Source organism: Arachis duranensis, chromosome 9, assembly GCF_000817695.3.
Source record: "Arachis duranensis cultivar V14167 chromosome 9, aradu.V14167.gnm2.J7QH, whole genome shotgun sequence".
Taxonomy (NCBI): domain Eukaryota; kingdom Viridiplantae; phylum Streptophyta; class Magnoliopsida; order Fabales; family Fabaceae; genus Arachis; species Arachis duranensis.
In genome coordinates, this window is record NC_029780.3 from 76,700,007 (window position 1) to 76,705,208 (window position 5,202).

The 5,202-nt window shown below is 41.2% G+C and overlaps 1 long non-coding RNA gene across 1 annotated transcript; it reads left to right on the top strand.

Annotated features, from left to right (window-relative positions):
* Positions 1-4,935: 4,935 nt before the first annotated feature.
* Positions 4,936-5,181, top strand: LOC127741640 (uncharacterized). Its single transcript, XR_008002759.1, has 2 exons — positions 4,936-5,041; positions 5,122-5,181. It is a non-coding gene; the product is annotated as an uncharacterized LOC127741640 (long non-coding RNA).
* Positions 5,182-5,202: the final 21 nt, after the last annotated feature.

The window sequence follows — 5,202 nt, forward strand, 5'->3', positions numbered from 1 at the left end:
GTTATGACGTGTTTTGGGCGTTCAACTCCGGATCATGACGTTTTTCTGGCGTTTAACTCCAGACAGCAGCATGTACTTGGCGTTCAACGCCAAGTTACGTCGTCTTTCTTCGCGCAAAGTATGAACTATTATATATTGCTGGAAAGCCCTAGATGTCTACTTTCCAACGCCGTTGAGAGCGCGCCAATTGGTCTCCTGTAGCTCCAGAAAATCCATTCCGAGTGCAGGGAGGTCAGGATCCAACAGCATCAGCAGTCCTTTTTCAGCCTAACTCAGATTTTTGCTCAGCTCCCTCAATTTCAGCCAGAAAATACCTGAAATCACAGAAAAACACACAAACTCATAGTAAAGTCCAGAAATATGATTTTTGCCTAAAAACTAATAACATTCCACTAAAAACTAATTAAAACATACTAAAATCTACATGAAATTACCCCCAAAAAGCGTATAAAATATCCGCTCATCAATACGAAATTTTGCTGAGCTAGTTAATAGGTGTAAGTTAGTGGAAGAATGTGCTAAGAAGGTAATTGCCTCTAAAGCAAGTCGTCAAGGATTTCCACCAAGGAACTACAATAGCTATAGTTGGCAACCACGAAGGACAAACTTCAAGACACCTGGTGAGCCACAGCGAAGGAATCCACAAGCTGGTAACGTTCCTGCTCGCCCTATGGGTGGAAATGGAGGTAGACCGAAGCAGGATAATGGCAAACTACCTCAACAGGTGCAGGTGAACACTACATGCAAGCGATGTGGAAAGGATCATGGTATTAAGCCGTGTTTGTTTGGAACATTCAATTGTTATAGATGTGGAGGAACTGGACATATTGCTAAGGAATGCTCAAAGATATTCGCTCGGAATCCAGTACGAACCCAGCAACAAGGTCGAGTGTTTGCCATGACTGCTGATGATGCTATGCAATCAGACGCCCTGATCCAAGGTCAGTGTTACGTCAAGAATCGATCTCTAACTGTACTGTATGATTCGGGTGCATCGCATTCTTTTATTTCTTTAACTGTTGCTCGTGAGTTGGGACTAGATTTCTTTGAGTTGAACTTTGATTTGATTGTCCATACACCTACATCCCAAAATGCTTTGACTAGTTTAGTGTGCCTGCAAGTACCATTCACTATTAGGAATAGAACTTTTATACATGATCTAATTTGTTTGCCTCTATGTGATTTAGAAGTTATTCTAGGATTAGATTGGTTGTCCAAGTATCATGTTTTCCTTGATTGCTTTGAAAGAACTGCTGTTATTCCGTCTGATAGTTTAGATATTAAACCATTTTTGTCATATACCTTATATCTGAATTCTGTAAGAGTTACCTTAAACAGGAGCGATTGTGAGGAGTACGTTCTGTTAGCGGCTAGCTCAAATGACAGTGAAGTAAGCTTAGAACAAATTCGAGTGGTGAAGGAATTTCCTGATGTTTTCCCGAACGACATACCTGAGTTTCCTCCTCAGCGAGAGATAGAATTCAACATTGAACTTGTACCTGGAACCGGACCGATTTCCATAGCACCGTACCGGATGTCACCACTGGAACTTGCAGAGTTGAAGAAGCAGTTGGATGAGCTACTTGGAAAGAAATTTATTCATCCCAGTGCATCACCTTGGGGAGCTCCGGTATTACTAGTAAAGAAGAAGGATGGTGGAATGAGACTTTGTGTAGATTACCGACAGTTAAATAAAGTCACTATCAAGAACAAGTACCCACTTCCACGAATAGATGACTTGATGGATCAGTTAAAAGGTGCAACTGTGTTTTCGAAGATTGATTTGCGATCAGGCTATCACCAGATTCGAGTGAAAGAATCAGATATACCGAAGACTGCATTTAGAACTCGATATGGTCACTATGAGTATACAGTTATGTCGTTTGGACTAACTAATGCTCCTGCAATTTTCATGGATTACATGAATCGTATTTTCCGTCCGTACCTTGATCAGTTTGTAGTAGTTTTCATAGACGATATTCTCATCTATTCGAAGACAGAAAGAGAGCATGAAGAGCATCTAAGGGCTGTATTGCAGATACTGAGGACTCGAAAGTTATATGCTAAACTATCAAAGTGCAAGTTCTGGACAGAGAAGGTGGCATTTTTGGGACATGTTATATCACAGGGAGGAATTGCAGTGGATCCTTCAAAAATTGAAGCAGTAGTGCAATGGGAACCACCTACGACCGTTACAGAAGTTCGGAGTTTTCTCGGACTTGCTGGATATTACCGGAGGTTCATCAAAGGATTTTCATAGATAGCCTTACCTTTGACTTACCTTACACGAAAGGAAGTTCCGTTCGTTTGGACGGCTGAGTGTGATAGAAGTTTCAAGATGCTTAAGGAAAAGCTAACAACTGCACCTGTATTAGTACTACCCGACCCACAGAAACCATTTGAAGTATACTATAACGCCTCTCATAAAGGACTTGGGTGTGTGCTGATGCAAGACAAAAATGTGGTGGCTTATGCTTCCCAGCAGCTGAGACCTCATGAACGAAATTATCCGACGCATGACTTAGAGTTGGCTGCAGTGGTGTTTGCTCTGAAGATCTGGAGGCACTATTTGTATGGCGCTCAACTAGAAGTTTTCTCTGACCACAAAAGTTTAAAGTATATCTTTGACCAGAAGGATCTTAATATGCGACAGCGGAGGTGGATGGAGTTCCTGAAGGATTATGATTTTAAGTTAAGTTATCACCCAGGAAAAGCAAACGTGGTGGCAGACGCTTTGAGCAGGAAGAATTTGAGTATTTCTTGGATGATGATAAAGGAAGAGAAGCTACTTGCGGAATTTGAGGACCTTAAGTTGGCTATGACTGAGACGTCAAATGGAGTCTGTTTGGCGCAGTTGCATATAACACCAGATTTTAAGATTATGATTCAGCAAGCACAAGCACAGGACTCAGAAATGATGACGATGCTAAGACGGATGAAAGTAGAAGAACCAGAAGCTGTAAGACTAGATCGTAGCAGTCTTTGGAGATACAAGAACAGAATTTGTGTGCCTAGCTCTGGAGATTTACGGCAAAGGATTCTTGTAGAAGCTCATCAAAGTATATTTTCTATGCATCCTGGAGTAACAAAGATGTACCAGGATTTGAAACAAATGTTCTGGTGGCCGGGCTTAAAGAAAGAGGTAGCTGATTATGTCTCAAAATGTTTAACTTGCCAGAAGGTGAAGGTGGAACACCAGAGACCGTCAGGAACCCTGCAACCCTTAGAAATACCACAATGGAAATGGGAGCAGATCACTATGGATTTTGTTATGGGATTGCCAAGGACTTCAACAGGACACGATGCCATTTGGGTAATTGTGGACAGGTTGACAAAATCAGCGCACTTCCTTCCGATTCGAGTTGACTATACATTAGAAAGGCTGGCACGGATATATATTCAAGAAATCGTACGATTGCACGGAATACCTTCGTCAATTGTTTCAGATCGAGATCCGAGGTTTACTTCCAGATTCTGGGGAGCTTTCCAGAAAGCATTGGGAACAGAATTGCATATGAGTACAGCATACCATCCTCAGACAGACGGACAATCAGAGCGGACAATCCAGACATTGGAAGACATGTTAAGATCTTGTGTGATGGATAACCAAGGCAGTTGGGATAGGTATTTGCCATTAGTCGAGTTCGTCTACAACAACAGTTACCAACAAAGTATCGGGATGGCACCATATGAAGCTCTCTATGGAAGGAGATGTCAGACACCATTGTGTTGGAATGATGATGGAGAAGCTAGTGTCTTGGGTCCAGATTTAGTGCAAGAAACTACTGAGAAGATAAAGGGGATTCGCCAGAAGATCCAGACAGCACAGAGTCGTCAAAAGAGCTATGCCGATAATAGACGTAGACCCTTAGAGTTTAGTGAGGGAGACCATGTCTTTCTTAAAGTAACCCCAACTACTGGAATAGGTAGAGCCCTTAAGACTAAAAAGCTTAACCCTCGATACATAGGACCTTTCCAAATACTTAAAAGAGTCGGTCTAGTAGCTTATCAGGTAGCCCTCCCTCCATATCTGTCAAACCTTCATGATGTTTTCCATGTCTCACAACTTAAGAAATATATTCCCGACGAGAGTCACATTTTAAAACCAGAGACAGTACAGTTATGAAACGATTTGACATATCAAGCATCACCAGTTCAGATCGTAGAAAGAAGTGATAAGCAGCTGAGAGGCAAGACTGTTCGCTTAGTCAAAGTAGCTTGGGGACAAAGAGGAGAAGAAGAGCACACCTAGGAACTCGAAGATAAGATGAAAGCTGATTACCCGCATCTATTCTCATGTAACTGAAATTTTGAGGGCAAAATTTTCTTTTAGGAGGGTAGAATGTAACAACCCCGGTTTTCGAGTACGCGAGATCTTTTCTGAAAGTACGGAGAACTCTGGAGGATCAGTAAGGGGAGAAGCTCTGATATATTATCAAGTATCTCAATCCTAATTGTCATTATGTCATCTTTAAGCTAGAACCTTTTATGAGGCAAGCTCGATAATGCAGTTACGAAGAACATAGCTTTTGAACCGTATCGGTTAGGAGTTTTGATCCGGTTTTTCGTAAATAGTCTCAGTTTGACGAACCAGACTCGATTCATGAGAGAAGAGAGATAATAGGGTAATATTATCATTATATTAGTAATAAAAGTTTCTTGAATGATATTATAAGGTTACCTGGTCAGTTTTAGTTAAAAACAGAAAATCGGTTTAACCGGGTTCACAGTTTACTGGTGCAGCTTAGCACCAGCACTCTCTGATGAAGTTATACACCTGATATATTTTAATATTATTTTAATCCACCTCCAAGCCAACCAATCACAACTCACCCTACACCCCCAAAACCCCCAAGGCTGGATCATTTTCACTTTGTGGCCGAAAATAGGTAGAGAGAAAAAGAGAGAAAAGTTCTTAGTTCTAAATCTTTAAAGCTTGATTTCTGCTGAACTAAAACTCAAATCAAAATTCCAATCCGACCAAAATGATCCTCTCTTCTTTCTCTACATGATCATATGACTTATCAAGGCTGGGATCAAGGTGAGTTGGCTGCACCATCTCTCTTTTGATTCGGTTTCAAGGAAACATGGTTAAATAGGTGTTTTCTTGGTGTGATTTAGGAGGAAAAAGTGCTTAAGGACCACCTGAAAGTTTGATTGAATTAGGAGCAGCAAAACCAGGTAGGGTGTCACGAAATTAAT